Raw genomic sequence first — 24,629 nt, 5'->3', positions numbered from 1 at the left:
GGCGGCCAGGGGGGCAGCTCCCAGCGGCGGGGCCGGGCGGCAGCGCGCGGCAGGAAAAAAATGGCGGCGGCAGGCAGTGTGTGTAGACGACCGCCTCGAACACGAGGAGAGAGCGAGAGAGAGAGGGGCGTGCCGCGCTGCCTCTCTCATGGGGTTCTTCGGCGCCAGTTTTGCATTTCCGGGCTTTTCAGCCAATCAGGCGGGACCTAGTCCTGCCCCTGCTTCCGGCCACGGCTCCTCCCCTGCAGCAGCTGCTCCCCCCCCCATACACACAGAGGGGGTTTCCTGCCATATGGAGACGCCATTTTAAGTCAGTTTTGTCGGCTGACTCAAAGGACATTTCATGTTCGTGTAAGGAAATACCTGGTCCTTCACAGCTTTGTCCCAGAAGACTTCTAAAAGTTTGGAAGGCTGGTGATTGCACAGTGCCTTGGGCACCTATTCAGTGCTTAACTACCCTTATTTCAAAAAGTTGGGGGATTTTCACTGATATCTCGTCAGAATTTCCTTTGAAGCGATTTCTAGGCATTGCCTCTTGCATTTTTTACTGTATACCTCCAAGAGAAATCTGGCTTGGAGGTCACTAAAACCTACTACTGAAGTTGAAGACTTTACATCCTCTCTTGCCTTCTTTTCACCAGCACGAACAAGCTCATATCCTGCATTGGGTCCTCATACATCACATGTTTCATCCTTTTAAACATCTTTGTTGTCTTTTTCTGCATTCAGTCCAATTGGTTTGTCTTGTACTGGGGAACAAAAAACCTGGCACTGAGCTTAGTGTTACTGGCAGAATTTTTGGGTTTTTTATTATGGGTCGATCTACATGATACAAAGCCTGCTGGGGACAGAAGGGGTTCACCTGTCTCAGAGCAGGAAAAGTATGTTTGCACAGCAATTAGAAGGGCTCACTGAAAGAACTTTAAGCAAAAGGATAGAACAGGCTTGCTAGAGACAAACCTGTGGGTGGCACACCAGTGTTTAAGGGACCACATGCTAGTGAGGTACTTCAGTCTCCCATCTCAGTAGAGGTAGGGGATGGAGATCATGTGGTGGCAAGGTTGCAAGTTTTATGGATGTGTGAGAAATCAGATAGGCACCTAGAAGATTCTATGACTCTTTGAAAACTGGATGCAACTCCAGTGAGTCTAATAAGAGAGGAACGTAATTGCTTCCTGCTGGATACACTTGCTAATATAGCCCAGCACTTTATTAGTTTTCATTGCCTCAAGGGTGTTTTGATGAACCATGTTCACCTTGTTCACTGAGACTGCCAGGTCTTTTCCTGCAGAGCAGTTCCCTAGCTGGCCAGTTCCCAGCCTGCACAGGGTTTTTTCTGCAACAAGCCCAGAACTTTCAGTTTGTCTTTATTGAACTTCATGAGGTTTATCATAGTTCACTACTTCAGCCTGCCAACTCCATGTGAGTGGTAGCCCTACTATTCAGTGTTGCCTTGCTAAAAGCATAAAAATTTATATGCTTTGTCCATGGTGAATCTATGCTGGATGTTACTAATCACCTCTTATCCTCCATGTACCTGTGAATTACTTCCATGAAGATTTACTCCATGATTTTCCAAGGATCTGTGGGGAAGCTAACTCTAGTGTCCTTTGAATATGGTTTTGAAGATGGATGTGCTTTTTGCTTTTTTCCAGCCATTGTGAAGTCTCCTCTCCAATCTCCAGGACTTTTTGAAGATGACAAACAGTGGCTTTGCAAGAACATTGAGAGTTCTGCTGAAATAAAATTTGTGTTGTGCCATCACCTGCAGATAGAGTTTAAAGCTCTGAATTATGCATGAGAAAATAATACATTTATACTGTAGCCCCTAAAAGAAGCTAGGTATAGAGATAAGTAGCAATACAGTGGAAATGCAGAGGAGCTCAGGGTGGTTAAGGGACAGATTTTCAGTTTGTGTCTCAAGAGCACTCTTGACACTTGACTCCACCTCTCTCATTATCCCTCTAGCAGCAGCTGAAGTTATCCTCCACACACAATAGCTACTTGACTTTTTTTCAACCACCAGAGAGTCCTAGGGAGAAACTGGTGTCAAAATGGTTGCTACTAGATCCAGAATTGAGCTGCTGCTCTTCACAACAAGAGGAAGGAACAGATAAGGATGGCCAAGACAGGAGCCTGGAAGGAGAATGCAGCAGCAGCTGCTGGGAAAGGACTTTCACATCAGCAGTATCAACTGCCTCTCACCCCTTGTTTCAAGTGCAGTATCAGCCCAAATTTCTGGGATGTGCTATTGTTTTCATGGAGTGGAGAAAGGAGGTGTGTTCAGGTGCTTGAGTAGTGTTTTCCCATCAAACAGCTGCTTCCCTTCTGTTACAAGGAAAAGGGTAAGTAAGATCTGAATGGTTGGGGCCAGAACGATACATGGAAATAAATTCAGGCTATCTTCATCAAACTGAAAGAGCTGAGGAAAGATTTTTAAGATTTTTTGAAAAGGTTAAAATTTATGTAGAAACTGCACAAGATATTGCTAGGATCATGTGAACTCACATAACTCCAGAGGTATACATTGGAGCTAATGCTGGGTTACCTTTATAATAATGGAGACAAACAGTTATTGCTCAAATAAAACTCTTTTTCGAAGGTATATCCCTAAAGTAGTCACATGAAGCACTTTCCATAGGTTCCTATTTGCAGTAATTTATATTTTGTGAACCCGGTCCCATTTCCATATTGTCCTGGTTTAAGCCAGGATGAAGCCAATTTTTCTTTTTACTGATTTTTTTTTTCCTTCAGTAAGGTTTCTTTTAACTAGCAACAGTGTGTTCTGCTAGGCTGATAAGACAGTGGAATGTTTTTCTAACTACTGAGGCTTCAAGGCTGCACCTGCACTCTGCCGGCTCAGACACTATGGGGAGATCTGTGACCCCCCGTAGGAGGCTGAGTTAGACGGACAGCAAAATTGGCCAAAGATATTCCATTCCATATATCTACGTAAGCTCAGAGGAAGGTCAGAGATCACAGAAGACAACTTCCTTCCTTCTTCTTCTTCCCTTCTCTTCCGTCCATGGCCGGCGTCCGGGCAGGACTCCGTCCATCGATCACCGTCGACCCCCAGGCTCGAGCTCTCCTAACCCTCATCACTCTCCACTTTCTCCAGCAGCAGCTCCAGGATTCCTCGGGACTCTTCCCAGTTCAGGGAAGCGCTGTGGGAGTTGCTGGGGGTGGGGGGAGGTGAGAGGCTTTTGCCCATTCCTGAATATATCTGTATATAATTACATATATTTTCTTGTATCATTCATTAGTGTTTTAATTAAAGCTGTGTAGTTTAGTTTTCAATCCAGCTAAGTCTCTCTCTTTTTCTCTCTCTCCTTCCCTACCTGGGGTGGGGAGGAGGGGATCAAGAGCATTGTTTTCGGACCTGAGTCAAACGTTGACACATATGAACATTTTCAAAAGTTAAATCATGGTTTGTTGTTTTCTTTTAATGTAAAATAAACCAAGGATTTTGACTATGAACTTCATAAAATGCTTTTAAGACTACAGTTTCAGAATTAAATTAAACTGATTACTTTTTAGCAGCTGACTGTGGGGCCACCTGGCCATTGCTGCTAGCCCAAGGGAAGGTAGAAACTTCCCTTTTTGGTGGAAGCACACTCAGTTCCAATTAAACAAGGTTTGCGCTACATCATGAATACTCATTTCTGCTGTATATATATTGCAGAACTTTCTCATCTAGCCTCAGATACTCTGCATCACCTTCTTGGACACTTCTAGTTACATTTTTTTCAGACAAAGCACTGATGATTCTGCATATGAAATATGTGAAACATGTAGCTCAAATGTTTTAGCTTTCTTAGAGATTTCTGTCTGCAATATCAAACAAACCTTTAATTAAACTATTAATTAAAAAATAAATAAATCATACCCCCTTTGAAATGAGCAGTCTTAAACACATGAAGAACGCATGAAGAGAAAAGAAAATAAAACCAGGAGTTGCAATGTGAAACCTATGTTATTTTTTAAGAATCTCTTCTCAGTTTAGAACTTAAATGTCAGGTTTTCCTCAGCAGACCAGTATGTATTAATTAAGCTGACTGGGACAATGGCAAAAGCACCACACTAATTGCCCTTTTATTTCACATTGCCTGCAGTTTGGATTATATGGTTGCTTGGTTGTGTTTTGACTGAGCCAGGAGTTGAGGGCAAGAGAAATGATGCTTTGTTTTCAGAATAATGTGCAGCTTGAAAATAAGCATGGTATTCAATATTGTGAAGATTGTGAAGAGAGAAAAAGCTTATTTGGGAATAGCAATATAAGCTTTATCAATTCCTTGATATCTCTGTACTCTACTCTTTGCAGAGCTGTAAGTCTGTTTTATTTTTTGAAAGCATATAGAGTAGTTTGTATTTTTCTGGCTTTTATCTTAGGGGGAAAGCTTCCCAAATGTTTCTATAGCAAAATCACATACAATGAAACTATCTGAATTCAAGACTATTTGGCTCATCTTCCTTCACAGAAATAATTAAACAATAGCTTCTGACATTGATTTTTATAGAGAAATTAACAGTATAGACACTGTACTTTGTCCTACTACAGTTTTAGTTGGAGGCAATCAGATGGTATCAGCTCCTGCTCAATCCATACAACTATAACCGCTATTAAATCTATGTGATTAAAAATGTGGAAGCCACTGCACAGTGAACTCACTGTTTATCATCTTGTACTTAAACTGTAAAAATAAGAACACCATCTTTATATATTTGGGTTGGAATGTCCTTCTTCAGACAAGTTGTGGCCATTGAAAAATTATGCTGGCCCTTGGCTCAGTCTCAAGAGGAGAGGCTCGAAGGATTCATACAATACTAACCCATGCAAAATGAAGTGCAGAAAGGCAGCAGATTTTTTCCATTGGCTGCTTTTGTAGTATTTAATGTCCTTAAAATATTTTCATTTTAATATGTAGCAGGTGAGTTTCTGCTTTACAGTTCTAAATCCTCACCATTGAAAGCAAACACCTGTAGATGTTCTGTACTCCTTGAAATGGTCTAATCCCTTTGGACTCCTCAATAAGATGGAATTGTGAGGTCTGTCACATGATTCAATGTAGCATAAACGTATTTCTGTAGCCTATCTCAAACACCCTGGTAACTTCAGAGAAAAGACTTTTTTATTTCTTCTATTTTAAGAAATACTCAATAATCGCTCCTCATTCACACACACACTCTTTTAACTTATCTCTATTGTGACCTCGCAAACTAAAGAATTTTCAAAGCTTTTCTGAAGGAAGCATGTGGCAGAGACACATCCCAGTGATGTCTTGTTAACCACCAGGTGACTAAGGTATGAGTTAAGGTTTCAAAAAATCTGCTTGTTATGGAGCTCAGTTGTTGTTCATGCTACCTTGTGTTGCATATCATAATTTAATATCCTTTACCACTACTTGTACTGTTGCCAAAGGATAATGTGTATCTGCAGCTATTATCCAAGTGGCTGCAAATGTTTTGGCTATTCATGCCCTTTCCATTTTAGAATAGCTTGTTATTTTCAAATAAAATTCTTCATGTTTCTGGATTATCACTAGCCACTCTGTTTCTGTGTCTCAGGTATTGTTTTGCATTTCCCAACCCAACTGACCATTTCAAATCCATTGCATCCTCTGCTCCTGTATTTTGCCACTCCAAGTCCTGCTGCCTTCAAGAGTCTATATAGATTCCACCCCCTTTTTAAGGCTACAGTGCAGGCTGCTCATCAGTGTCTCCAGTTCCTTCCTTCAGCTTTTCTCAGTTGAGTGGCTCTCAACTGTGGTGTTCACTTGGTCCATTTTCTTGTACTCAGTGCTGAAAAATTCTCCATTTCACAAATATGTTGACAGAAGTTCTTTTAGAACAGTAAGTTCTTTTTCCTTTTTTGTCTTATATTGTCCCTTGTGGTACTGTGGTATTGGGAAAAATTGCCTAAAAGCAGTCTGCTTTGTTGCTATTGATGACCTCTTCATTCACTTTTATGTGGCTTAATTGGTTTTCTCCTTTGGTTTTGGGGTTTGTTTTGTTTTGTTTTGTCATTGTTTTTTTGTTGTGTGTTTTGGGTTCTTTTCTTGGCATGTGTCTGCACACTGTCTGTGCATCCTGCATAGGCAAGGAAAGGGAGTAGCACGAAGCCCTAAAATATTTCTAAAAGTTCAATGCATGGTTCCTATTAACTTGCATGCATTCTTAAATATGGGAAGAATAAAGAAAATGCTGAGAATAATAAAATGGTGCAGTTGTACCATTAAAAGATGTGAATGTAGGCCAAACTGTACCAAGCAGGAGATGATAAAAGGTAAAACAGAGGTAATTGATGATACAAAGAATGTTCAAATTTTATCTATTAAATTTATGCTCTCAGTAAAAGTGGTACTTGCTGTTGTTTTTCTTAAGAGCAACTAAATTTTGTGCATTCACACATCTAGAGCTCTTTCTGTGAAGACAGTGAGCAGGCTGTAGCTATGAACTGTACCACATTGGCAGTGACAGCTGGTATAAGCTCCAGAATCAAATAAAAAAGCATCAAACAAAAAGCAGCTGCATCATATCCTCTATTTCTTTCTATATAATTGCCTGAGCCCCTTCAACAGTCTTTTTCCAAGATAGCGTCTGTAACATATTTAGAAATTAACAGGTATTTCCAGTATCTTGTTAAACAGTGTCTGCATTTTACACAAAGTAAGAGTATTTTCTGCAGAACTGGGGGACCTGCACACTGAGAACAACTGAGCCAGTAATGAGGCTCCTCAAGGTCTCAGTTGTGACAGCCCTGGGGTTTGGGTTGTGGTCTAGGACATGGAATAAATTCTTGGTCTAGGTTCCAATGGTTTTTCATAATTGGGAGTTCGGGTGTTTGTGTCCCATCTTTGGCCTGTGTTAGGCTGCTGTTGTCCATCTGGTTTCTAATACTGTGCCAGTGCAGCAGGTTCTATTAACGGAAAAGGTGAGTTCTGCCTTCAGAGAAGAACTGTGAGTTTTTTCCAGCTTAGGAGATGGGGTTCCATGTTACTGGGAGCAGGAAGTGCTGCAAACACTGGGCCCTGCTCAGAGCTGTATCACAGTTATGCAATTTCATGTTCTGTGTGTTTAAATGCAGTCTTTGTGCCTAATAAGAAAAATGGCAAACAAGTGCTTTAGCTGCTGCCCACTGCTCTCCCAGGAGGACTAGCCACCACATCTAAAAGAACTTCCTGTGAGGCAATTTATTTTGCAGACACAGCAAAACAAAACAGCAATGATTGTATGGTTAAATGTGAGGCTAGACCCAAAAAAGCAGCTTATATGTTGCAATACTTGGCTTTTCTACAGTTAACTTGGATCCAAAATTCTAGTATAATGGAGATCCATGCAAACATTCTGCATACATCTCTGTTCAGCTTTTTTCATGTGCTATAGTTAAACAGGCATCACTTTGCCATCTCCATTTAGCATGCTGAATTCAGAATCTTCTCCTGAAAGAAGAAGTTTAAAACCATTCTTGTCCTGGTAGGAACAGGGATAGCTCTCTTAAAATGCTGAGAGGAGGTTTTTTTTTCCCCTCTACTGAAGAATTAGAGACCCTTCAAAGGCTTCTGGAGAAATGCCCAAATTCAAATTTTTTGTTCCCAAATGCTGAAGCAAGCTACAGGAACTCGAAGGCTTTTCCATTGTACCCTTACAGATGTCTGGGTTCTGTTGCACAAATCAAACTTTGCTACTCACCCTCTAGAGACCTGGTAACCCTTTATCTGAATCATCTGTCCTTATCATCTGCATCTGAGAGAAGCTAAGAGTGGGCTAGCTGAAGGCTATCCAACTACAGTAATAGATCAGCATCTTCCAGACGAGGCATGCATTTTTCTCTTGAAATAATAAATTAAAAAGGCTGATGGCAGTCTTGTGTTCTGTGTTTGGGTTGCGTGTTACTGTTAACTGCTTGAGTTGTGTAAGAAAAGCCCATCTCCTGCTGATGGTGTTGCATGTGCTGCATGGATAAACACGACTATTAATCTATTTTGACAAGAAGAGGTATGAGTCATAAGAGATTTAGCTTTTTCAAACACTTATATGAATGTGCCATTTTTTAAAACCTCTGTTGGGGATAGAATCGGGTTCATGAATTGAATTTCCAGCTAGCATAGGCAGGCAGCAGATGTTATCGCTAATATCTGTTCTCTAGAAAACCTCATTTGAAGAATGACCCGTTATTGCCAAAGCCAAGATTGCTGAAGAAATCTGCATTTGCAGCAGGCAGGAAGATGCTTCTTTCAGCTTGTTTTTTTCAGAAGTGTGGAAAAGGCAACACAGAAAAACAACTGGAATAGGTTTTCTTTTTCCTTCTTATCTGAAGTTTAACTCTTCCCACTGGTGTTGTGATGTTTATAAGCTTTTTATTGTTACCTAGAATAGTACAGTAACAAGGGGTGTTTATGGTTGAAATATATGTCATTTTCCACTGTGGAAGAAGTGCTAAGCAGCTGTTGTCAGCATATGAGCTGAATAAAAAAAATAAATTAAATACAAGTATAAGTGATGTTTCCTGCCTAGTGGCTTTCAGAACGTTTTTCCTTTCCCCAGGCACAGAAACCATGTTTCCAAAGCTCCTTCAATTATTGTTCAGCCATGTTAACTGAGACAGTTCTTGTCTTGCCAGTCAGTGGGCACATGTTGATGTACCATGTTGTTGTTCTAAATTTTTGTTTGAAACACTGTCAGAAGAGTGAGGAACTGCTAGTGTCCTGATTACACTGTTATTAGGACAAGACAAATGTTCTGATACTTTCTTAATCCTGCTCTGAACCAAGTTTGTGGTGTTTTAGAGTCTTTATTTTCAAGCCTTTGTGTTGTTTTTGTCTTCGAATATTTCTCTCTATTTACTTAGCTATAGTTCTCTGCTGGACCAGGTATTTTTTGTCTTTCTGTACACATAAAACATGAGAAAGCTTTTCATCTATAGGAAGACCCTCAGTATTCATCACTGAAACTGAAATTTGAAACTGAATCAATGATGGCATTGTTACATAAAAAACATGTGTAAACATATATAAAAAACATATATAAATTGTATATTTGGTCACAATTCTGCATGCTCAAGGCAACAGATTTTTGTTTCATTAGGAGTGATGTAAGCTAATAACAGGAAGGCAAGGACCTCTCGTCTTTCAAGTGTAATACATTTGAGGAGGTGTATGGTGACTTCCCAAAGAAATTATCTCAATTAATCAAAAGTCATTGAGAATTTTCCTTTTGAATATCACAGTCTGTAAAAATCTTTATTACTGTATTAAACTATCATCTGCAATGATTCACTTTTGTCTCTTTCAAATTACTTGCTTCACATAACTGACATTTCTTTGTCAAATAAACATGTTTCAGTACAAAAAGATGAGCAGTTTGTGTCTGGTCAGGCATCAAGCATAAAAATGCTGGAATTTGAGTTATTTAATTTGAAAAGCAAATTGCACTGCATTTTTCCTTTCAGCCCGTAAGCTGAAATACTTCCATGCTGTTAGCTGAAAATTATTTATGAAAAAGGGAGGTTTGTCTTGGTGTTGCACTTGGTTTAGGTTTTGTGTCTAGTTTTTCTTTCACAGGTTAAGTGTGAATGCAACAGTTCCAGTTAAACAAGGAACTGCTGGGCAAACTCAAGTGGAAAAAGAGAATCTGTGGATCACAGAATTAGGGACTGGCCACTTGGGAGGAATATAGGACTGTTGTCAGAGAATGTAGGGAGTCAATTAGGAAAGCTAAGGCCTCCTTGGAACTAAACTTTGCCAGTGAGGCCAAAGACAATAGAAAGGGCTTCTTCAAATACATAGCAGATAGAACTAACACTAGAGGCAATATAGACCGACTGCTGAATGAGGTGGGTGCCCTGGTAACAGAGGATAGAAAGAAGGCAGAGGTACTGAATGCCTTCTTTGCCTCTGTCTTTACTGCTGCAGACTCTCCCCAGGATCCCAGATCCCTAAAACTCCAGAAGAAGTCAGGATGAAGGAGGACTTTCCTTTGGTAGATGAGGATTGGGTGAGGGATCAGTTGAGCAACCTGGACACCCATAAATCGATGGGTCAGGGTGAAATACAACCATGGGTGCTGAGGGAACTGGCAGAGGTCATTGCTGGGCCACTCTCCATCACCTTTGGTAAGTTGTGGGCAACAGGAGAGGTGCCTGAGGACTGGAGGATAGTAAATGTCACTCCAGTCTACAAGAAGGGCAAGAAGGAGGACCCGGGTAACTATAGGCTGGTCAGCCTCACCTCCATCCCTGCAGAGGTGATGGAACAACTTGTTCTTGGCACTGTGTCTAGGCATATGAAGGATGAGGGGGTCATTAAGAGCAGTCAACATGGTTTTACCAGGGGAAAGTCATGTTTGACCAACCTTATAGCCTTCTATGAGGAAGTAACTAGGTGGGTAGATGATGGCAGGGTGGTAGATGTGGTTTATCTTGATTTCAGTAAAGCATTTGACACAGTCTCCCACAGCATCTGGGTAGATAAACTCAGGAAGTGTGGTCTTGATGATCAGGTAGTGGGGTGGATCATGAACTGCTTGAAAGGAAGAAGTCAGAGAGTTGTGGTCAATGGGACAGAATCTGGTTGGAGGTCTGTGACTAGTGGAGTCCCTCAGGGGTTGGTACTGGAACGAGTACTATTCAATATTTTCATCAACGACCTGGATGAGGGAACAGAGTGTGCCCTCAGCAAGTTTGCTGATGCCACTAAGTGGGAGGAGTGGCTGACACACCAGAAGACTGTGCTGCCATTCAGTGAGACCTGGACAGGCTGGAGAGTTGGGCAGGGAGAAACTTGATGAAATTCAACAAGGGCAAGTGTAGAGTCTTGCATCTGGGAAAGAGCAACCCCATGTCCCAGTAGAGGCTGGGGGCTGAGCTGCTGGAGAACAGTGTAGGAAAAAGGGACGTGGGAGTCCTGGTAGACAGGAGGATGACCATGAGCCAGCAATGTGCCCTTGTGGCCAAGAAGGCCAATGGCATCCTGGGGTGCATTAGAAAGGGTGTGGTTAGTAGGTCAAGGTCTCCTCCCCCTCTATTCTGCCTTGGTGAGGCCACACCTGGAATATTGTGTGCAGTTTAAGGACAGGGAACTGCTTGAAAGACTCGAGGACAAAGCCACAAAGATGATGAAGGGAGTGGAACATGTCCCTGATGAGGAAAGGCTGAGGGAGCTGGGTCTCTTGAGCTTGGAGAAGAGGGGCAACCTCATCCATGTTTAAAAATACGTTAAAGGGGAGTGTCTGGAGGATGAAGTCAGACTTTTTTCAGTGACGACCAGTGATAGGACAAGGGGAAATGGATGCTTTATTCTGCACCTCCGTTTATAGGAATAAGATCTTGTATTTAGTTTGCATTGAGTGGGTGCAGTTCTGAGTAGATGGCAGCATCTTTCTGAATTGGAATCAGACATTCATTTTTAGAGATTTTCTTTAATCTTAGCATGAAAATCACTTTGAAAACAATTTCTAGAGTAGGTTTTTTGATAAATACTGACCATATCTTTGCAAATTTATTAACATTCTTTTTGTTTCTTGCATCTAAGTAGGTATTGATGTATCTCCCTTGAAAAGTTTGACTAGTCAAGAGTATTTTCCCTGTCCTTCTTAGTGGAAATATAATAACCAATAACTGAAAATACAACATAAGGGAATGCAAGGAATAGGGAAAATAAAATATAATCTGCTCTTTTGAAGTTAATTATTAAAGCCTGACTGATACTGGGTAAAGAATTAATCTACACTTGCATACCTAGTAAAATAAGCTCTTTTGTGATTTTATGGTCTTTGGACTGTATGCCATTTATTAGGCATATGGACTATTCAGCTTCTCAAACTGTGCTTAAAATGCCAGTTAAATAAAGAGTATTTGAGAGCTTTTCCCCATGCTGAAGATGGTTGGTTTTCACTACTCAGGAAACAGGACTAGTTTCTCCTACCAGCAGTAATAAGCAGCAATGAGTAACGTGACAGAGCTAAGTTGAAAAACATCTACCATGTTGCTTGTATTTTTATGCCATAGCAAGTAAAAGATTTAGACGAATTTGGTCAAAGACCTTGTCTTAGCACTGATGAAGGATGAATGGAAAATACCCTATTGGCAACAGGGGAAACTTGCAGAATCTAAGTCTGCAGTGTGCTGCAAAACAAGCAAAGAGGGGGTAAAAAAACCCTGTGATCCTTTCCAGATTAAGACTCAAGACCCTATTGTATTTTATTTTGTTTACACTAAGTTCCTTGCAATTTTTTTCTGGTTATTCTCTGGAAAGGAAGAGGGAATGGAAGCAAGAGTCTCACTTCCATTGTAGAATGTTGGGTTGCCAGTGCTTACTTCTGTAGGATCAGCACATGGCAGACATATTTCTGCTCCTGCTGTGATGCACAGACTTGCATTTCTGCTACCCTGTTGTGCTGGATATTTGGAGCAAGGATCCCAAACTTCCTGTCATTAACTTTCTCTCTTGTCTTTCTTGTCCCTTAGTGACCTTACTAGTGCATTACAATATGGTAATCCCATTCCCCATTTGAAATGACTTACTAAAATTGTGTATAATGGGTGAGCTTTGTCTGTTTTCCTTGAGTTATCTTACTGTCTGGGTATCATTTATTCATTCTAGCCTTAATATAGATATGTTTTGACCATAAACAGCAGGAACTCATTTGAAAACAGAGTTTTGCAGTTCAGCTATGATAAATTATATTGTAATGAAGTTTCAAAGCAAAACTCACAGTCTCCTTCTTGCTTTTCTAGTATGAAGAAAATCATAATGTAGGGGTACAGCCTTAACTTAATACCTGCTTTTATTTTCCTATATATTTTGGGGCTTTTTCGCAGTCTGTGTTAGTCCTGTGCTTATCACATTCCAGCTGGACATTCATGAAGTTCACAAGTACATTTTTGAGTAAATGATCCAGTTTTTCCTCTGTCACATCAGAATTTTGTCAATGGTTCAAACACACCTATATCAAACATTATGTTTCTAAAGGCCTTACTGTGGTCCATGGTTGAGGACTACAAAGACAGATGGGAGCCCTTCTAAAGTTTTCCTACACAACTTCTGACAAGTTATTTAACTGTTTCCTTCCAAATCTCTCTAGGCTTCAAATGACAATGATAAACATCATCAATCCTTGCAAAACACTTTGAGGCAAAAACACCAGACAAATGGTAGGTAGGATCTTCAAGGCACTGCCTCACTAATTTTTTTTCTTCTCATTCATCTTACTTACTTTCTGACATCACTGTCACTGGGAATCTGCTTATCGTGCCAAACTTGTTTAGTATGAATGGCCAATGGGGAAAAAAAAGTATATTCCAAGTCACCACAATGCTGAAAAGTGGCATTTATAGTAAATGATGCTCATAAAAAGAGTATAGTCACAGATTTTAAATGCAGAAGCCAAATCTCACACTACATCAGCCTGACCTGCTATAATATTTACATGCCAATAATTTCTGTATCACAATGAAAAATATCCAATCAATTTTTTAAACTAAATTGTTCAACGAACAGAGAAAATATTGTGTACACTGAATGGTTGTTACAGCACTTGAAAATAATAAGGGGGTTTGGTGTCAGCTTCTAATTGTTGCATTATATTATGCCTTTTGTGCTTGATAAGGAACTGTCTGGTAGTAGAAATCTCATGTATATAGAATAATAGAATTATAGAATGGTTTGGGTTGGAAAGGACCTTAAAGATCATCTATTTCCACCCACCTTGCCTCCCTGCATGGGCAGAGACACCTCCCGCCAGACCAGGATGCTCAAAGCCCCATCCAACCTGGCCTTGAACACTTCCAGGGATAGGGTTTCCACAATGTCTCTGGGCAACCTGTTCCAGTGTCTCACCTCCCTCACAGGAAAGAATTTCTTCCTAATGTCTAAACTAGATCTCTCCTCTTCCAGCTTGAAAACCTTATCCCTCAGCCTACCACTACACACCCTGATAAAAAAGCCCCTCCCCAGTTTTCCTGTAGCCCCTTCAGGTACAGGAAGGCTGCTCTAAGGTCTCCCTGGAGCCTTCTCTTCTTTGTGCTGAACAGACCCAACTCTCTCAGCCTGTCTTCATAGGAGAGGTGCCCCAGCCCTCCTTATGGCCCTCCTCCAGACTTTCTCCAAGAGCTCCATATCCTTCTTATGTTGAGAGCCCCAGAGCTGGACACAGAACTCCAGGTGGGGTCTCACGAGAGCCAAGTAGAGCAGCAAAACTCGAAATATCAAGTACTTATAAATCACAAGAACTGTAATGACATTACTAATGTGCTAAAACAGTTGTCAGGATAAGGCCTGTGTCAAGATGCAAAAACCACAGATAATTCTCACAAGAAAACCAAAATAGCTATTCATAAAATGATAACACTTTTGGTGTGCAAAAACTGTGATCTTGCCTTATCTAACCACTACTTAACTCAGATTTGAAAGCATTGGAAGGTATTAAATACCTACATATTCCTCAATCAATTTTGTGCTGAACATTCTATTATGTGATGTGAATGGTTGCTTTCCTGGATAAATGAATGATACTTCGCAGCTTTCAGTGAGAGAAGAGAGGGGGAAAGGGGAAAAGGAGAAAAAAGCAAATAAAAAGAAGGTAGCTTGTGTATTTTTAGCTTGGCAACCATTTAGTCTCAAATATTCAGTGTAATGTGTTGCAATGAAATGGCAAAGAAATTTTATCTCCTCTTCAGGATTAGTTGGTATACCCTGTTGTAAATGCCTGGTTTAGGATTCAAGTTAATCTTGTAATAAAACTCCTACAGGCAAATAGTTTTCTCTGTCTGGTGAGAGACAGTGAGCTCATCTGCACGGCATGGTTTAGCTGAAGCTCACGACAGTTTTATAGCACTGTGTCTGAGAGCTTGAAAAATAGAGCAGCCTCTGCAGCTTTTTGAGGATGATAATTACATAGCTTCATTTCATTTATTTAGGATACACAGACACAGTTATCTTTAAATGGTTGAAATTGCCTGACTGAAAAATAATTCTGTCCTGCTTTATTTGTAATTTTCTGGCTGGAATAATCCTGTATTTCATGACTCAGTGTTATCCTTTCCTGCAAGTAACTGATCTGAATGACACTAAATAATATAATCCAACATAGAAACAAACTTTAATTATTGAAGTTTCCACCACAGGAAACATTTTTCTTCGTGTTCAGTATTGACAGACCTCACTCATTAAGTGACAATCAAAAACAGCAAACAAAAATCGTTGTTGATGGTAACTGTAAAACTACATAGCATGGAGGCTGACAGCTTCCCTTAAACATGGTCAGAGATAAACCTTCCCTATCTTGGCACAGTGTTACCCAGATCTCATCTGAGAAGCAGAGACAAACTGTCTGAACAATTATTTCCACTAAGCAAACTTCACCAGAAGCCGCTTTAAGGAAAGTGTTGTCAAGTTATCTACTCTAATTCTTTAATGTTCTGTTAATGATGTGAACAACCCAGTGATGAATTTTGCTCTGGGTCCTTTTGAAAGACAAATGTTCAGTGCCAGCAGTGCCTCACTGAGCAGTGAGCTAGAGAACCACAGGAGCCAAGCAAATTCAACTCAGTCTTGACTGATATTACTGCATGAGCAACAGAACCCAGAGCACCTGGTATTGATAAATTTAAAAATATGAAGAAAATATTCAGAAATTAAAAAATTTGGAATATTTAAGGACAAATTAAACTGATTCTCTGGGTCATTAACAAAATAGTTGAATAAAACCTGTTCCTCACCAGTCCTATGGACCTCCAATGCAGATTTGTTTCCATCCTGAAAAGTGATCATTAAGCCCTACGCTTTATTTCCTACACTTTAATCAGTTTTCAGTGCTCAGAAGGACCTGTCCTCCAAAACCCGTGGCAATCTGCAAAAGAAAAAATACTCAGAAATTGAACCCAAATCTAATTGTGATGAAGAAATGGACCATTGTGATTGTTTTTCATGAGTTACATACACATCTAATTCTGATAATCAGGAATATGACACAGTACGAGAACATTACAGGTGTTCCAGCACTCACAAAAACATGTTCCAGTATTTTAGAGACACTCCTGAGTTGATAAAACATGCTGTAAAGGAAGTTATGTGAGTAGCATAAGAATAATTTTTTTGTAGCACAGATCATAAGGGATGTCAGAAAAACAGCTGTAATGAAAGAGCTTGCAAAAAAAAATATTTTAAAAATGGCTAAGATACTACAGAAACTGTGAAATAAATAGAGAAAAAACCCAACATATATATTATACATATATATATATATGATATATATATATAATATATAAATAGAAAAATAAATTGATAGGACAAATCAGTGGTACCTAAAAAACCTGAAAAAAGTTAAGACTATATTGTGACCATTTAAATACATTTTCTACACCTGTAATAATAAAAAAGGGAATCCGCTTTTAAATACAAGCAAGTAATTCTAAACTGCAAAAGATTATAGAAAAAACCCACAGCCATACATACATACAGAGGATAGAAAGAAGGCAGAGGTACTGAATGCCTTCTTTGCCTCTGTCTTTACTGCTGCAGACTCTCCCCAGGATCCCAGATCCCTAAAACCCCAGAAGAAGTCAGGATGAAGGAGGACTTTCCTTTGGTAGATGAGGATTGGGTGAGGGATCAGTTGAGCAATCTGGTGTGAAGGACCAGGCATTTCCTTACACGAACATGAAATGTCCTTTGAGTCAGCCGACAAAACTGACTTAAAACGGTGTCTCCACACGGCAGGAAACCCCCTCTGTGTGTATGGGGGGGGGAGCAGCTGCTGCAGGGGAGGAGCCGTGGTCGGAAGGAAAAAAAATCTTCTGTGTACAGGTACCTCAGATGACAGGCACAAGTTTGTTTCCCCCAAAGGCTCTTCCAAATCTGATAGTAGTGATAACATTCATAAAATATCTGAGAGAACAACCATCCCTCTCTGGTCAACTGTATTTTTTAAGCATGCCCACAAAATGGTAGGTGATGAAATTATGAAATATGTTATTTGCTTTCCAAAAAAGAAACAAAAGGCTTTCAGAGTTAGAGGAAACAGCAATACATATTAGAACCCAGTTAGCAGAGAAAACAAGAGCAAATCCCTAAACTGCAAGAAAAAGGGAGTATCAGACTGGGAATACTCATTGAAGAACGGCATTTGGTAGGTCATGGACATGCAGGATATGATGAATCCTACGCTTCTTTGTCAGAGTCATGACTTAAAATTCCTGTTGTCACTTTGAAGCTATTTTCTTCTTTTGTGCCATCCTCAAATGCTGCATGTACGTTGCCTAAACAAGGTTTATTTCTCATGCAAGACTGCCGGAGACTAAATATTTCTTCATGTTGAGTGGAATGTTGTAATGAAAAGTATAAAATTACCATACTTGGAGTCTTTCACAATCTTTACATATATTCATGCTTATAGCAGGAAACTTTCACAGAAATGTATTATAAGAGGACTTAGAAGTTGGTATTTTAAATAAAGCCCATTTGGTTTTAGACAGTTGAATTACTATCACGTTCTATTCCTGTTTAACATACCCAAAGCCTGCAAATAAGACACAATTCTTTCAATAAGACTTGTTTGGGCAAAAGTTAAGAATGCAATGTGGCACTGCAGAGATTAATTGAACTACCATGTTCCGAGGTAGTATGTAATGAAATTGCTAAAAGCTGCCCTGGAGTTTTCATTAGCACTAATACGTTTGTGCTTGAGACAGAAATGATTGTGTTTTTCTCCATACAGTACAATTTGGTTAGGAAACAAATTTGATTATTCTTATAATCTTTCTGCACACTAATGATTTGAAAGCAGTAGCAAATATATTCAACAAATTTATCTAAATAAACAGTGTAGCATGGTTGACATGGCACTGGCTAGGAGAAATAAGAGTGTATTTTGAATAGTGAGCTCTCAGGATTCACCCTTTTATGTGTCTCTTGTACCTTAGCACATCTCCATGGGTCATGGACACCACTGTGTGATGCTGCTTACGCTTGCTGGTGTATATACTTAGCACTTACCCCACTGCTTGCAGAAGTCATGCAACAGTGGTGCAATAGTCATACAGGTCTCTTAGCTAGGTATGAGTAGCTTCAATAATAGGTCTTTTACTGGAAGACTGTAGGCTGTTTTTGCTCCACAACTGAAAAATCGATGCTGAACTGAAAATAATTGAGAAAATAAGTCAAATAATGATCCAGGGATCCATTCTTTAATCTCACCTGGAGAAAATGAAGTGGTCTATAACTATATAGTTGGATATTGATGGATAGACCACTTGGTGTTTAACATACCCAAAGCCTGCAAATAAGACACAATTCTTTCAATAAGACTTGTTTGGGCAAAAGTTAAGAATGCAATGTGGCACTGCAGAGATTAATTGAACTACCATGTTCCGAGGTAGTATGTAATGAAATTGCTAAAAGCTGCCCTGGAGTTTTCATTAGCACTAATACGTTTGTGCTTGAGACAGAAATGATTGTGTTTTTCTCCATACAGTACAATTTGGTTAGGAAACAAATTTGATTATTCTTATAATCTTTCTGCACACTAATGATTTGAAAGCAGTAGCAAATATATTCAACAAATTTATCTAAATAAACAGTGTAGCATGGTTGACATGGCACTGGCTAGGAGAAATAAGAGTGTATTTTGAATAGTGAGCTCTCAGGATTCACCCTTTTATGTGTCTCTTGTACCTTAGCACATCTCCATGGGTCATGGACACCACTGTGTGATGCTGCTTACGCTTGCTGGTGTATATACTTAGCACTTACCCCACTGCTTGCAGAAGTCATGCAACAGTGGTGCAATAGTCATACAGGTCTCTTAGCTAGGTATGAGTAGCTTCAATAATAGGTCTTTTACTGGAAGACTGTAGGCTGTTTTTGCTCCACAACTGAAAAATCGATGCTGAACTGAAAATAATTGAGAAAATAAGTCAAATAATGATCCAGGGATCCATTCTTTAATCTCACCTGGAGAAAATGAAGTGGTCTATAACTATATAGTTGGATATTGATGGATAGACCACTTGGTGGATAAGGAATTGGCTGGGTGGTTGCACTCAGAGAGTGGTGATCAATGGCTGAGTGTCCAGATGGGGACCAGTGGTGTTCCTCAGGGGTCAGAATTTGGACCAATGTTGTTTCACATATTTTCAGTAACATGGGCAGTGGGATTGAGTGCACCCTCAGCAAGTTTGCTAGCAACACCAAAGTGAGTGGTGTGGTTGACATGCTGGAAGGAAGGGTTGCCATCTGGAGGGACCTTAACAGGTTTGAGAGATGGGTCCATGCCAACTTCATGAAGTTCAACAAGGCCAAGTGCAAGATCCTGTACCTGGGTTGGGACAATCCCAAGCACAAATACAGGTGGGATGGAGAATGGATTGAGAGCAACCCTGAGAAGGACCTGGGGGTCTTCATCAATGAGAAGCTTTAAGTGAGTTGGCTGTGTGCCACTGGAGCTCAGAAAGCCAACCATGTCCTGTACTGCATTAAAATAAGCATGGCCAGGAGAGCCAGCAAGGTGATTCTGCGCCTCTACTTCACGCTTGTGAGACCCCACCTGGAGTTCTGTGTCCAGCTCTGGGGCTCTCAACATAAGAAGGATATGGAGCTCTTGGAGAAAGTCTGGAGGAGGGCCATAAGGAGGGCTGGGGCACCTCTCCTATGAAGACAGGCTGAGAGTTGGGTCTGTTCAGCACAAAGAAGAGAAGGCTCCAGGGAGACCTTAGAGCAGCCTTCCTGTACCTGAAGGGGCTACAGGAAAACTGGGGAGGGGCTTTTTTATCAGGGTGTGTAGTGGTAGGCTGAGGGATAAGGTTTTCAAGCTGGAAGAGGAGAGATCTAGTTTAGACATTAGGAAGAAATTCTTTCCTGTGAGGGAGGTGAGACACTGGAACAGGTTGCCCAGAGACATTGTGGAAACCCTATCCCTGGAAGTGTTCAAGGCCAGGTTGGATGGGGCTTTGAGCATCCTGGTCTGGCAGGAGGTGTCCCTGCCCATGCAGGGAGGTTGGGACTACGTGGTCTTCAAGGTTTCTTCCAACCCAAACCATTCTATGATTCTATGATGCTATTATATATAAAAACTTTGCTTTTTGGGTATTCTGTAGCTGTTATTTGTCACAGATGTGCAAATCAGGGTGCAAATACTAATCTGCTCCAGTCAGACATGTTTCTTTTTCCAAGGCAGATTTCCAATTCCATCTAATACACTTATATAAAATAAACCAATGTAGTAAAAGAGAATGTGGAGCTCAAAGAAAACTATAGCCTAGTAAGAAGGTTTAAAAGATCATGTATGTAACCTGTACATCCATGGACCAGTAGTCATTTGAAGTAAATACAGAAGCACTGATTTTCAAGCGATATTGTTTTAAGTTTTCTGTTTAAAAAAATATTCTGGATCTGTTCATCAGTATATGATACTGTGGATTCATTCATAATTACATGGACATCTTTAAAGGAACAGGCTGCCCAGAGAGGCTGTGGAGTCTCCTTTGCTGGAGACATTCAAACCCACCTGGACACATTCCTGTGTGATGTACTCTAGGTGATCCTGCTCTGGCAGGGGGGTTGGACTAGATGATCTTTTGAGGTCCCTTCCAACCCCTAAGATTCTGTGACTGTGAAAGGGACCACAACTTGTTTAGCAAATGGCTTTGTGAACTCTAGAAGCAGATAGGAAATAAATGCTTTTTTTAGTCTTTTTTTGACTAGTTATAAAGTTACTGTTGTCATAGCTTTGTGTTTCAGCACTTGGTATTTCTGTTTTTTTCAGACGATATAGAAAATTATTCTGAAAATTAAAGAATTATTGCGTATACTAAATTAAAAAGTGAAAACTATTGGTGTAGATTTAAAAACTGTGTGTTCTAAAATGCTGATGTTTTAAAATTATGATGTGGGCTCTGCCTCATTTGTATCAATCTGGGAAACATTAAAGTCACTAGAAGTAGCATAAATTATTAAGTTTAATACCTTAGATTGCTTGCTTATTATGGGAAGATGTAAACATTATTTTAACATCTAACCAGAATTTAAAAAGTTTATGATAATTCTTACAAGTGCATTTTCAATCTAATCCACTGTGAAGAAGGGACAACCATACCTTGCATTTTTAGGAATATTGTCGTTATTTGAGGAGAAACGTTTTACTATTTTATTACAGTCTAAATACATAATAATGAACAATTAAAAGAGGACATCAGAGGTGAGGAAGGAGGGTAACAGTGAAGGTAAAGGTCCCTTTAAAAAAATTATCGCACCGATTCAGTTTTGGTTTCATGGGAGATGCAACAAGGCTGTCAGCCTTGAAATGCTTTTAAAAGAAGCTTTAGGTCTGCATCCAGATTTAATTGGGCACAAATCTTTGTTAAAGCATTGTTGAGGCTACTCATTGAACCCACAGTGGACTGGACTTTGCAAGGTTTTAACCAGGTAACTAGGACCTCCTTTTTTTTTTGCATTGTCCTTCAGACTACAAACGAGATGAGATAACAGTTTCTGCAAGAGCCAATTCCTCATCATGAATAAGCAAATACAAATGAAAAGAGAGAAAAAGACACGCAGGGAGAGGGATAAGGAGGGATAAGCCCACCAGCTACTACAACTTCTACATTTCTTTTCTATTCTTTAGGTATCTCCTTATCTGTCCAACTTGAATTTCTAAATCAAAACAACGATGATTCCTGAGACCTACATAGTAATACAGGCTGATGACTAAAATGAACCACTGTGCCAGAAAATAAATTTTGATGGGTGAGTGTTAACTATGTAACTAATGTCTGTTCTGGAATTTTTATTTTTATTTTTTTACTGCTGCAGTGAGAGACATTACATATCTAAAATACCTTACTTCCTTCTCTGTCATCAAGACAAGAACACATTAAATGGAGTGCTAAACCCATGGCTTATGTATAAATATCTGCGGATTTTCATGGATTTACTTTGTATTATTAGTTACCATGTTAGAAGTATTAATAAAACAACTGAGAGGAGTGCTAAATGCTAAGTATGCTTTGTAAATGTTATGATGCTTTAATAACAGTGCTGTTAGCAGGCTGTAACTTCAGAAATTATTTCCCTCTCTGTTAAAAAACAGAGATCAGAAAAAATATGCACAAAAATATTGGCAAAAACAGAATAAAGAAGTCCTGATGTTTTTATAGAAGGTAATCTCATGGCTCATCACAAAACAGAATAAAAGACACATATATTATTATGACAAATAACAAGTAGAAATTCTTATTTTGAGCTAGAATATTTATAGAACTTGTAGAATTGCAATTTACAAGAAGTGTGTGGGACTTATGTTAATTTATTTTTTTCTTGGATAAGAGTTAGATGAAATGTCACAAAAGGTAACCCAGTAACGCAGCATCGAAACAGACCTCTTGCACTTTGAATATGAGAACAGTGATTTAAAACAAATCTCTAAATTATTTTGATGCTAAGCATTGAAGATAATTCTTTCTAGGATGTGACTGAGTGCTTTGGGCACTAAGCAAATTGCCAAATGCTTTCCAGCTCTCTGGTCTTAGTGATGTGATATCCCAGCCTGGTGAAGGCTTGCAGAGCTACCTCAGAGAGATGAAGTACATTCAGAGCCATTCCTTATATCCACCTCTTGGCACGAGCAAGAGCTTAACAAGCCAGAACTAGTAGGCTGTGATCTTCCAGTTCTAATACTTTCCGCTACATATTCATCCAGGGCAACTTTTAAGTCAATCTTTCCAAAGGCTTATTATCTCTTTATCTGGGATAGTTTTTTGTATGTTTTACAAATACAGTGAATATCTGATCTTCCTTATAAAAACAGAAGTAATTAGTATAAGTGCCTAGATACAGGCTTGGCTAGATAGTTCTTGAAGAATTTCTATTCTTTCCTAAATTAGTCAATATAGTTTCTAAATACTAATTGTGCTTATCAAAAGGAACCCAATTAATCTTTAATAGACTTAAAGTCTGACTCAGAAATTAAACCTTGTGGGGAGATCTAGAAGCAAAGCAAGGAATATAGCTACCTATTCAGTGATGCCTTTAAGTCTAGCTGTCATGAATGAAGCAACAGAGCCAACTTGCCTCATTGGCAGCAGTTTTTGAATGCTCCCTCAAGACTGGAAGCATCAGCAGGGGACGGAAACATCCAAGGAAACTTAGGTGATGGGGTCATGTGTACTGAAAAGGTTAGAGTCTTATGGCTACATGAGGTTTGTAATCATGTGCATGTTTCTGTGTTTATTATTAAAGCCTGAGAAACAAACAAAAGTCTACCTGAAAAGAAACAAAAGAGCTTACAAAAACAGCAGTGTTAGAGACTTGGCTTCCCGGACCAAATTCAAGAATCTGTACATCACTGTGTGCTTCTACTATTAGTAGGAGAGACACAAGGAGAACCAGAGCTACTCACAGAGGAGATTTATGTCTTTCTCCTTCCTGCATCTGGAAGAGAAAAGCTTGATATTCCTAGTTTCTAATTCTGCTGTTCCTTTACTTGCCTTCAGGTGATCTTAGCACTCACCAGGACAGCAAAGGAAAGAAAAGGTTCCCTCTCTACAGCATAGCACAGTTAACAGTCTTTGACTGGAGCTGGGTAAGCAGTTTTTCTGGCTCAATTAACATCTCAATATAAATATAGTTTAATTGTAACAAAGAATTGTAAAGTATGATCCCAGCAAACCATTGCAGAGATCAACTGCCATCTCTTTTCCAGCATCCATACTCAGAAACACCTAGAAGCTCACAAAAGTTGCACTGCAAAACTGCTAAATAAGTCTTCTCAGAAAATAATGCTTTTGCTACAGAGTACTTCTTTTCACACATTCTCAGGTGTACTGAATCACTTTCATAGAAATAGAAATGATATAAACTGGTCTTTGAAGCCATTAGAGAGAACTTGATTTCAAATTCCCTCACAGTTGCTGCTTCAGAGCTATTCTAGTGTAATTTCATAATGACTGGACAGATGAATTTCCTGTAATTTCTACATATATTAAACTATATTTGGGAAGAACAGGTGGTAGAAAGTCATCATCATTCAGTAAAAAACATGGATAGGAACTTCTGTGTAGTCACGGGAATTTTATTTTTCAGTGTTAATCAGGAATATTTTTCTTCTAATTTTTCCTCTTTTTTCTCACCTGATTTAAATTAAGGCACACTTTTATTCTTTTAAAAAGTAGTTGTCAGTGATTTGGGGCTGAATTTTATAGTAAGTGTTATAGTTTTTTACGTGTAGCTTTTTCTGTAAGTCTTATGCTGTCACTTGTTTCCATGTTTAAATTCATTATTTATGTTTACCATCATTGTATTCTATCACATATTTGAATTATGACATCTAAAATAAAACTCTCATGGTAAAAACTCTCACTGACTTCAGCAGACTTTAGCTACTGGGATACACCAGCTGAAAGATAAGTTGCAATTTTGGTGCCTGATTTCAATAACGCATCTAATCTGTGTGAAGATTATAACAGCAAGAGCTCTTCCCCTAAAAACTTCCTCCAAAATGTTTTTGTAGACCCACATCATATTGCTGTTCTGCTCTCTCAGACTTGCCTTAGATTTCTTGATTGTTTTTCAGCTAACTCTGAGCTAACAGTTTATTTCCTTCTGGTTTGACTTTGATTTTACTGAGTTCAGGAATAGCTA

The sequence above is a fragment of the Chaetura pelagica genome, unplaced genomic scaffold (assembly GCF_000747805.2).
Source record: "Chaetura pelagica isolate M959 unplaced genomic scaffold, ChaPel_1.0 scaffold697, whole genome shotgun sequence".
In the NCBI taxonomy this organism is placed as follows: Eukaryota; Metazoa; Chordata; class Aves; order Apodiformes; family Apodidae; genus Chaetura; species Chaetura pelagica.
The sequence above is the reverse complement of the archived record's forward strand: the minus strand, read 5'-3'. Positions refer to the sequence as shown.